Here is a 10661-nt window from a genome sequence, read left to right on the forward strand (position 1 = left end):
AGGGGTCCCCGTCAGTGCGCCCCGCTTACCCCAGGGTGGAGGACCCAAACACGGCCTAGGGAGGAGATGAGGCGACAGCAAGTAGGCTGGGACGTTGCTTGGAAAAGGAAGGATTTCGAGTCTGTGTTTTTGAAACGCCTCCCTCCAGAGAGAGCCCAGGCAGGTCCTAATCAGCTGCCAGCCACCAGCTAATGACGCTTCCTCTCTTGTTCCTTTGCTGCCGCGGAATGATCTGAGAAACTGAGGACGCTTGAGAAGATGCTTAAAGATAATGAAAGAGTAATTACAATCAGCTCTGTTTCGCGAGAGTCTAATTAGAAACAGTTCTGGCGAAAACATGTGTTTCCTATTCCTCTGTTGTTTGTAATCAGCAATAAAAATGAGAAAGTAGCAACTCGGAAAATTAAGGAAGCAGGGACACTTTAAAGAAAGCAACCTGAGGTGCAAAGTAAAAATTTTGGTGTGTAACCTGGAACATGAAAGCAAAGATGATAAAAATGAACATAAACACTTTTAAGGATCTTCTCTTTTTTGTGGTCCTTGATTATTTAGATGAGTGTATATCTTTACTTCATTGCTCATCTCAATGATCTGATTTTGACTGCAATGATGATATTTGTTTAAGGTTGTTATAAATCAAGGAAATTAGACGGTATTTTTTCTGCCATATGCATTGCCATTTTCCCTCCCAAGAATGTCAGTTTTTGTTGTTGACAGTTCTTTTCACCAGACAGACATTTTGTTTAGATGAATAGTTTTCTTTGGATTCTCATGGACACTGTGAATTCTGGGTTCAGATACCTAAGAGGTCCCTTCTTGCTCAAAAGTAATAAAGTTATAATTGTTCTCTTCTATAATTTTGTTTTTATGTTACATACTTAAATATTTGGTGTAAGGGGTAAAATATCCAGGTTCATGTAATCTTTCTGAAACATATTTAGTCAATTTGTTACAAATTAAACTTCACATGTGTTTAGGACTATTGTGGATTGTGTTTCGCTGCTAATTAATCATACGGATTAAGAAATTTTAACTTTTGTTTTTGTTTTGTTTTTTGGTACGTGCCCCTAGCAGAAACCGAACCCAGGACCCTCTGGTCCGCAGACCGAGGCTCCAACGGCTGAGCCAAACCGGCCAGGGCTGTTATTTTTATTATATATATTTTAGAAACAGTAAAGCTTGTTATTAATTTTCTTTTCCATAATTCTCTCGAATATTCTTGCATGTCAATTCCTCCAGATGAGTTTTTACATTAATTATTAATTTAAATATATTATAAGCATTATATTAATAATTGATTTTATAAATAAATTTTAGTTGTACTGATATCTTTATAACACCAATTCTTTTTACTCAAAAATATAGAGTATCTTTGTGTGTATTTTAAAGAACCTTATAATCTCAAAGAAAAGTTTTCATCTCTACTTCATGTAGGCATTACACATCTTTTTCTTTTTTTTAATTGTTGAAAGTACTACACTACAGATGTCCCCCTTTTTCCCCATTGACCCCCTCCTTCCTACTCCCACCCCCCCCCCACCCCACTCCTGCCCTCTCCAGCCTAGTGTCCACGTGGATTGGTTGTGCGTATATGCACACAAGCTCTTTGGTTTATCTTTTCCAACCCCTCCCACCCCCATCCCTCTGAGGTTTGTCAGTCTGTTCCCTGCTATGACTCTGGATCTCTTTTGTTCATTATGTTCCACAAATAAGTGAGATCATGTGGTACCTGTCTTTCTCTGATTGGCTTATTTCACTTAGCATAATGCTCTCCAGGTCTCTCCATCTCAAAGGGTCAGAGATCGCTCTTTCTTACAGCTACCTAGTATTCCACTGTGTACTTGTACCACAGCTTTTTTATCCACTCATCTACTGATGGCACTCGGGCTGTTTCCAGACCTTAGCTACTGTGAATAGCGCTGCTGTGAACATAGGGGTGTATATATTCTTGCTGATTGGTGTTTCGGGATCCTTAGGGTATATTCCTAGAAGTGGAATCACTGTGTCCATTGTCAGTTCCATTTTTAATTTTTGAGGAAACACCATATTGTTTTCCATAGTGGCTGCACCAGTCTGCATTCTCACCAACAGTGCACTAGAGTCCCCTTTTCTCCACACCCTCGCCAGCATATGTTGTTTGAGGATTTGTTGACGGCTGCCATGTGGCTGGTGTGAGGTGATATATCATAGCTGTTTTAATTTGCATCTCTCTAATAATTAGTGAAGTTGAGGATTTTTTCATATGTCTCCTGGCCATTTGTATGTCCTATTTGGAGAAGTGTCTATTCAGGTCCTCTGCCCATTTTTAATTGGATTGTTTATCTTCCTTCTGTTGAGTTGTATGAGTGAGTACTCTATATATTTTGGATATTAACCTCTTATCCGATGTATCATTGGCAAATATGTTCTCCCAGAGAGTAGGTTCCCTTTTCATTTTGATATTGGTATCTTTGGCTGTGCAGAAGCTTTTTAGTTTGATGTAGTCCCATTTATTAATTTTTCCTTTGTTTCTCTTGCCCTAGATGATGTATCAGTGAAAATTCTACTACATATGAAGTCTGAGATTTTTCTGCCTACATTTTCTTCTAGGATTTTTGTGGTTTCACGGGTTACATTTAAATCTTTTATTCATTTTTAGTTCTTCTTATGTATGGTGTAATTTGGTGATCTAGGTTTTTTTGTTTGTTTTGTTTGTTTGTTTGCATATAGCTGTCCGATTTTCCCAGCACCATTTATTGAAGAGATTGTCTTTTCTCCCCTGTATGCTCTTGCCTCCTTTGTCAAATATTAATTGTGTGTAGTGTCTTGGGTCAATATCTAGGTTCTCTGTTCTGTTCCATTGATCTATATATCTGTTCTTGTGCCAGTATCAGACTGTTTTAATTATGGTTTTGTACTATAACTTGATATCTGGTATTATAAGCATTACATATCTTATATTTGGCATATTTCATATATTTTATGTTTGGGTTTGGAATTGCAAAGGGAAAATTTCTCCAGTTATATTTTCTACTAGACTATTTTGCATACAGAGTAACTCTTTTTCTTAATTGACAATTTTGAAAATATCTGTCACTGAACTTTGCTAGTGATTCATTATTTAGTTGATTCTGTTTGATTTCCTTGGTTAATAGCCAACTTTTAAAATCTAGAAATTATATACATATAGTAGATATACCTTATACTTCCTTTTATTTTATTCTTTCTAATTGTATTGCTTAGAATCATCATAAAAGTTAAAATAATGGTTCTTTTAGTGAACAAACATTAAATATTAACTTTTCTTTTGAAGCAAAACTGTTTTTTATATAGTTTTACATTGTCCATGTATTCCTATTATATTATATTTTAAAATCAGGATATCAAATTTAATACAAAATGATACTCTGACTTCTATTAAAAAGTTTTTGTTCTCTTTTTATCTACTAATAAAGAATGGGGCAAAAGTAGTTTACAGTTGTGAGTATGTGAAATAGTTTATTCTTGTATTATCATTTATTAATTATTGTATTATTTTTCATACAAACAACTGTCAACCTACTTCATTCAGAGTTGTCTCTTAGAAAGTGCTTAAATTTTAGCTTTTATCGATGTCTTATTTTTATTATAATTCATTTATTAGTTACCAAATAATTATTTACTAAATTATTATATATGACTATAACTAAAATTTCAGTGTTAGGTAATATGAAAACTATTGACTTCATTGTGCTTTTGTGTGTTTTTTTATACTTTATAATTATTTTTTTTGTTGGTGGTTTTTCCTTCTATTTTTCCATTTTTTGTTTTGGTTTATCTTTGTTTTAATTATTTTAATACTTTTTTAATTTTTAAGCTGACATGGGTATACATATGAAGTTCAATTTTAAAATCCATCCATTATTATTTCTTTCACTTTTTGAAATTTATCAAAAGTAATTTTATTAAATAGAGGAGGGGATATGACAAAGTGATTCCCTTTCATCGTCCAGTACATTACGGCGCACCAGTGAGACCTGCTAACGAAAGGGAACCGGCCCCTTAAGTAATTACTTGATGATCCAAAGCTGCTGGTCCCAAGGTGCCTGTTCTGCTCCGCACAGCTGAGCACCGCTAGTGTTTCTTAATGAAAAGAAAAAAAGGAAACAGTTAGGACTCACACCGGATATTATAGTGGGGGTGGCACATTAGAAGGCCAGAGACGAAGAAAACAAAAGGTGTGTGGGCAATGCCAGCGTCAGGAGACGGGTCGGGACAAGTTCCTGCCCGCCCGTGGGGTGAGGTCAGCAGAGTGGCCAGCTGCCAGCTCCTGACAGGTGTTCAGCTGAGACCTGCCTCGGCCACCATCACCCCACTTGGTCACTGTGATGACTGAGTGAATTTCATCCCCACTGGGGACCACGGCCCAGCCATTTGGGTGCCCAGAGGGACACTGTCTGGGTGACCACTGGGACTGAGAGCTCCCTGACGTCCGGGCAGTAGCCGTACTTCCTCCTCCGCCCGGTCCTGCTCCCCCACTTCCCGCCCTCACAGGTACCCAGAGTCCCGGAACCTGGGCCAGACGCGGTGAAGAGCTGTGGGTACGTGGGGGGAGCAGGACGCAAGAGTAACGCGCACGGCCTGATGCACCTGATGCCGAAGTAGCAGAAATGAAAACATCTCAGCTGAATTTCAGGAGGATGCTGTTGATGTACCGCATACAGTGGGCTGTGTCCGATAGGGGGCGCGATCGCCCTTGCTGCGGTGACCAGTAGCCTGTACCCCACCCTTCCCAGCAGGCATGGGCACATGGGCACTTTGTTCAGCTGGAAAATCTTACTGAATCTCTCTCAATACTTTTTTTTTAGTGTATTTCCTACTACAGTGGATCAGAAGCAATCCTTGACCACTGGACCTTCTCCATTTTCTTTCATTTCTGTTTGAAAACCGGCCAGTTCTTTCTTATCATCAATCGCCACAGGCCGCCAGCATAGGCAGCCCACGTCGGGACCGTAACTGTTACAAATCACGTCTCCGAAGAGAGGTATGTGGTCTGTCTTCCGAGTTACCCGCAGGCAGCACTGTGCCAAATGTTTTGCGATGGCCTAAGAGTACCCTCCCACAATCCTGCGTGCTACGTCGTTGTCCTTGGAGCCTGACTGCTAATCCAGCACTCCGGTCCCAGCTTCTGGCTTCCGAGTTGGTTAAGTGACACTAACAGGGTGGCAGACACCTCCCAAGTCTCCGTGACGGCGCAAGAGCTCAGTTCTCCCTCACCTGCAGCACACTGGGCGTTGCGGTTCCGTGGGCAGCCTTGCGCACCGCCAGACAGGGACCTGTGGCTCCATCCTCTTTCAGGCCCCTGGGACCCTCTGCATGCAGCTGGTAGGAGGGAAGAAGAGAAGGGATTGTTAATGGAAGGATTTTATAAGCCAGACCTAGAAGTGGCAATATCCCTTCTATTCCCAAGAAAAACACGAGGCCACGGGCAAAGAAAACTGAGCAAGAGCTGGATACGGGAGAGGGAAGCAGAGTGGCCTCGTGGGCAGCAGCCAGCCCCCACGGAGGCTGTGCACCGAGGTGCTGACCGTGGCCCTGCCCGGAGCAGCAGAGGTGGAGGCTGCGCCCAGTGGCCGGCTGCAGAGCTGACCGTGGCCCCGCCCGGAGCAGCAGAGGTGGAGGCTGCGCCCAGGGGCCGGCTGCAGAGCTGACTGTGGCCCTGCCCGGAGCAGCAGAGGTGGAGGCTGCGTGCACAGGGTTCGGCTGCAGAGCTGACCGTGGCCTCGCCCGGAGCAGCAGAGGTGGAGGCTGCGTGCACAGGTGCCGGCTGCAGAGCTGACCGTGGCCCCGCCCGGAGCAGCAGAGGTGGAGGCTGCGCCCAGGGGTCGGGTGCAGAGCTGACCGTGGCCCCGCCCGGAGCAGCAGAGGTGGAGGCTGCGTGCACAGAGGCCGGCTGCAGAGCTGACCGTGGCCCTGCCCGGAGCAGCAGAGGTGGAGGCTGCGCCCAGGGGCCGGCTGCAGAGCTGACCGTGGCCCCGCCCGGAGCAGCAGAGGTGGAGGCTGCGCCCAGGGGCCGGCTGCAGAGCTGACCGTGGCCCTGCCCGGAGCAGCAGAGGTGGAGGCTGCGCCCAGGGGCCGGCTGCAGAGCTGACCGTGGCCCCGCCCGGAGCAGCAGAGGTGGAGGCTGTGCCCAGGGGCCGGCTGCAGAGCTGACCGTGGCCCCGCCCGGAGCAGCAGAGGTGGAGGCTGCGCCCAGGGGCCGGCTGCAGAGCTGACTGTGGCCCCGCCCGGAGCAGCAGAGGTGGAGGCTGCGTGCACAGGGTTCGGCTGCAGAGCTGACCGTGGCCCCGCCCGGAGCAGCAGAGGTGGAGGCTGTGCCCAGGGGCCGGCTGCAGAGCTGACTGTGGCCCCGCCCGGAGCAGCAGAGGTGGAGGCTGCGTGCACAGGGTTCGGCTGCAGAGCTGACCGTGGCCCCGCCCGGAGCAGCAGAGGTCTGCTCGCGCGGAGCCGGTGGCGGACCGCACCGCGGCCACTTAGAACCAGGCCCTGCTTCTAAGAGTCCAAAGTCCAGGTGCGAAATCGAAACCTAAGCAGTGTCTGAGCGCGAGCAGGAGGCACAGGAAGACGCTGTCACACTGAACCTGCTCGCCAGCAGAGCCGCTTGCCCACCAGATGGAAGAAACAATGCAGGGGTGAAGTGCTTCTGAAGAGGGTCCGAGCTGGCGCGCTCCCCCTCCAGCTGCCGGCCGCGGAGAGAGCATCCAGCTTCCCACCTGAGGTCTGAGCCAGGAAGCCTCGTCTATAAAGAGATACAATTTAGGAAACGTGTTAATCTTTTCAATAAGGATTTCAGGACAATAGCAATACTTGTTTTTTAAGTAGGAGCTATTAAAAATAATAACCAGCCCCGCCAGTGTGGCTCAGTGGATTGAGCATCCTCCTGTGGACTGAGGTCTCAGTTCAATTCTGTCAGGGCACATGCCTCGGTTGTGGGCTCGATCCCCAGTAGGGGTCGTGCAGGAGGCAGCGGTCAATGTTTCCCTCTCACATAGATGTTTCTCTCTCTCCCTTCCTCTCTCTCTAAAAAAAGATCAGTAAAAACATATTTTAAAAATAATATCAATAAATCACAAGAAGAATTACTTTTAAAATTGATTTATTGGAGGAAATAGAAGGACAATTATTGTGTCGGTTAGCCATCGCTATCGAACCAATCACCCCGATAGGAGTAATATCTTCTTTGTGTTCCTGAATCTGCAAAGCTGCTGAAATCAGCCCGGCCTAGGCTCCACTGGGAAGCTCTTCTTGTCACTGCATATGTGTGTTTTGAGCTGGGGTGGCTCTGTGCCACATCTTTGTTTTATCCCCCCCTGGGGACCTGCAGGCTGTCCAAGAACATCCATAATTTGTTCTTCCCATGGCACTGGCAAGTTTGCAAGAGCAAAAGCAACACGTGCGAGGTCCTCAGGCTGCTCTTGGAATACACACTGTGACTTTCCCCCATTTGTCATTGGCCAAAGTAGGTCACACAGCCAAGCCTGCGGAGGAGACAGGTGATGAGCCGGTAGGAGGCAAGAGAGCAAGACGGGGTGAAGGACTGAGAACAATAACGCAATCTATCAGATTTCCTTCAACAAAATCCAAGAAACTCTGCTCCAAAACAAAAGACAGAGGAGATAAAGACATCGTCTTCTTTCTTTTTTCACAAGGGTATATTCAGATGTTGGCGTCCGGACTCTTTAAATCTTTGGGTTCTTTCAAAAATTCTTTTCTACTAACGCTTCTTTTAAGGATGTGGTCAGTACAGTTAATGAAATAAGACAAAGAAGGGCTGGCAAACAGGAGAAAATAAAAATGAACCAAATTTTTTAAAAAAATGAAAATATGCTATAATTACAAATTTTATAAAACCAACGTCAAATTAATTATAAAGTATACCAATACAGAGAAAACTCATTAAGACTCATTAATGTAGAAAATGCAGGTAGGCGTCTGGTGAACCACTGGGAAGCTCTCTGCCAGGTTGCAGCGGAAAGGAAATAAACATGAAACAGAGAAGGTGGTAAACAGAGGACAACAGACTGGGCTCCAGATCTGATAAATGATTAGAAAAAGAGAACAGAAAGAGAATTAATAAAAAAAAAAAAAATGGAATTGCATTTAAACAGGTAACATCCGTGTGCATGTAGCCTGGTGGGAAGAAAGACAAGCTGCAGAGACTAGAAAAAACGGAACCTGCCGCGGAAGACCAATGGGACGGAGCCGGGACCGCTCTCTGCCGCACTAAACGCCAAAAGAAATGGGAAAACTGACCTACGAATGCATCCGGGGAGCAAACTTTAAGCTACAGGTTCTACATTCACCCACGTTTTGCTTCATGTCCAAAGCGATGAAAAGGATATTGTCCATATATTTGTCCTGGAAAAAGAACAACCAAAAAATTACTCCAGAAAGTATTCCACTAAAGTGTAGCTGTACCCAGGAAAGGGGTAATGATGGTGTATGCCCAGGAGTACAGTATAAGGAATCGTTAAGATACAGTATTAGTAAGTATGTAACCATCGTTTTAACAATATGTCAGAGTGTACATTTTTACCGTACTTGCAAGAAAAGTAATTGAGCCATCACATAATATGGAAATAATCATTTAAATTAAGAACCTGTGTATAAAATCAAAGATTGTAATTTTTAAAGTATATGGTTGGAGAAAGCAATATAAGCTTATGCCATGAAGTTATAATGCTTAAACCTTCCAGCTTAATAATAAAACACGGGGTTAAAAAAAAATCAAAGACTGGTTTAAAACGCAAGCAGGCTATCAACTACAGGACATGCCATCATAGTTCTCAGTCCTTGTTCAATCAAGCACAACAACAATGAATAAAGAAAAAAAGAAATAGGTAGAGAATCCGGATTCTTTGCTCAATAACAGAAAGCAGAATGCATAACTGTAAAATTCAGGGGAAACGTTTCTTTTTTCTTGGTCTTTACTAGAAGGAAGTTTGAATCACAGTGACTCTGTGATAGCAGAAGAGACCAATGTACCTTTAACTTTCTGCTCTGCAATGCTCCCCGTGGCTGACTCCCCTCCTGGTTGCAGATTAAAACCCCACTTCCCATCCACACACGCAGACACGGCAGTGTACTGGGGAAGGAGAGGGATAATTAATCCCTTGTTCATCTTGCCCTCTCTCTCTCTTTTCTTTTTTTGACTGAAAATATCTTTCGTAATCAAAATCCCTCCAGCAGACTTCTCTTCAATGTGATCACTACATCAGCAGAGAGGATGTACTAGTATACAATCAAAATAAATTAAGAGAGCATTCTGCTAGTGGAGTTAGGACAAAAACTCAAAATTAACTTAAGAAGAGGGAGACTACAAATTAATAAAGATGAAAGCCCATGTTGATTTTTTTGAAACTGCAAATCAATGGAATTGATACATAATCTCCATAGATATTTTGCTAAAAATCAAACCAATAAAATTATACTGAAAACTTATAAATTTAAAAAACAAAAAAGAAATAAAAGTGGAGCCATAACCAGAGAGTAGAGCATTTTTTTTTAAGTATAAAAAATACTGCCCTGGCCGGTTTGGCTCAGAGGTTAGAGTGTCAGTCCGCAGACCAGAGAGTCCCGGGTTCGGTTCCCGCTAGGGGAACGCACCTCAGTTGCAGTTTGTCCCTGGCCCCGGTTGGGGTCGTGTGGGTGGCAGCCACTCAATGTGTCTCTCTTTCTCTTCCTTCCTCTTTCCCTCCTGCTCTATCTGAAGATAAATGCAAAAATGTCCTTGGGTGAGGATAAAAAAAATAAAGTATAAAAGATACTTAGCAAAACACATACAAGGGAGGCAAATGTAGGTTTACAGTTGTTCATATGGAAAATAATACAATAATTAATAAATAATCATAGAAGAATAAAGAACTAGAAGTCCATGTTTCATGTACTCACAATGGTAAGCCTCCTTTGCCCCGCCCTGCGCAATGAACAAAGACAGCAGGAAAATGTCTTCTGTTCCATGAGCAGGTGTTAGTGTAGAACCAGGGCAGACGTTCCGGAGCATCGGGAGCCCTCGTAATTGCGGTGAAGTGTGGGACGTGGTGCGGTCACCTTGGAAATCTGGGGCACTGCTGAGGCTGAACGTACGCTTCCCCGGCAGCTCCATGCCTAAGCACCGAGCTAGCAGAGTCTGTACACGCACAGACAAATCAAAGGATGTTTCTAGCAACATTGTAATCGCCCCACACTGAAAACAGCCCAGTGCCACCTACTGTAGAATGGAAAACTGTGGTTTATACGGGAACTGGAATTCTGTACAGCCATGAAGAGGAACAAACTGGAGCTACACCCGAGAACAGAGCAGGAATGTAACACGGAGCAAAAGGAGCCAAAGCAGAGCAGGTGCTCTGTGTGGTTCCAGCAACGTGACGTTCACAGCCGGGTTTACGGTGGTAAAAGTTAGACCAGCGCTTGTCCTGGAGCGAATCAGTGCGTGGAAGGGGCCTGGGAGGGGCGTCTGGGTACGGCGATTATTCTCTCGGGTTTATCTGCATGGATGTTACATGAGCATGTTTATCTTGTAGAAGTGTGTTGATTATTCATTTCTCATTTTGCACATTTCTCCACATGCGTTACTATATTCAATAAAAAAATACACTTAAAAAATTTCCAAGTGGCCCTGGCCGGTTAGAGCGTCGGCCTGT

The sequence above is a fragment of the Molossus molossus genome, unplaced genomic scaffold (assembly GCF_014108415.1).
Source record: "Molossus molossus isolate mMolMol1 unplaced genomic scaffold, mMolMol1.p scaffold_m16_p_4, whole genome shotgun sequence".
Lineage (NCBI taxonomy): Eukaryota > Metazoa > Chordata > Mammalia > Chiroptera > Molossidae > Molossus > Molossus molossus.